The sequence below is a fragment of the Myotis brandtii genome, unplaced genomic scaffold (genome assembly GCF_000412655.1).
Source record: "Myotis brandtii unplaced genomic scaffold, ASM41265v1 scaffold478, whole genome shotgun sequence".
Taxonomy (NCBI): Eukaryota; Metazoa; Chordata; class Mammalia; order Chiroptera; family Vespertilionidae; genus Myotis; species Myotis brandtii.
Genome location: NW_005368264.1, coordinates 1584406 through 1585070, shown reverse-complemented (window position 1 = coordinate 1585070; position 665 = coordinate 1584406).

Here is a 665-nt window from a genome sequence, read left to right as displayed (position 1 = left end):
GGTGGGGGGGGGAGCACCAGATGAATGCCTCTGAGGAAGGTAGGAGTTAGGGTGACTGTTGAGTCACTCTTAGAGCCTGGCTGTGTAGCTAAGAAAGGGATTTCCTTTGTTTCTGATAAAGTCGATTTGCATATTGGGACCCATACACTGGGTGTCACCCCAGTGGCCCAGCCCAGGCCACAAATCTAAACCCAAGTCAGCCTGCACGTAAAGGAAACACAGGAAACACCTGGAAGGAAAGCTAACAGAGACCACTGATCATCCTCCAACTCAGCCTTAGTGAGCTCACCTCACCCTGGACAACAGGACCTGCTGGCCTTAGAAGGAAATCCCCGCTCTTCTAGCCAATCCTAACGCTCTAGAAACGCGCCCCAAATTCCTCTGGCAGCGGGCCCCGCTGCTTGGGAGGCTCTGTATGTGCCCAATCCATGGATTGTTTTCCCTTGAATAAAAAACATTAAACTCACTACTAACTTGTTTTAGTTTTGTCATTGGACACTTCTTTACTTTTTTTTCTTTTTCAGCAAAACAAGCAGGAATTTATTGGTCACAGCAAACCACACGTAGGACAATGAAACGAGGAAGGGCATGGAAGAAGCCACTGGAGAAGCTAGGCTGGGCTGCTTTGTCTCACTGGGAAGTCAGATAAAAGGGGGGTGTGGGGA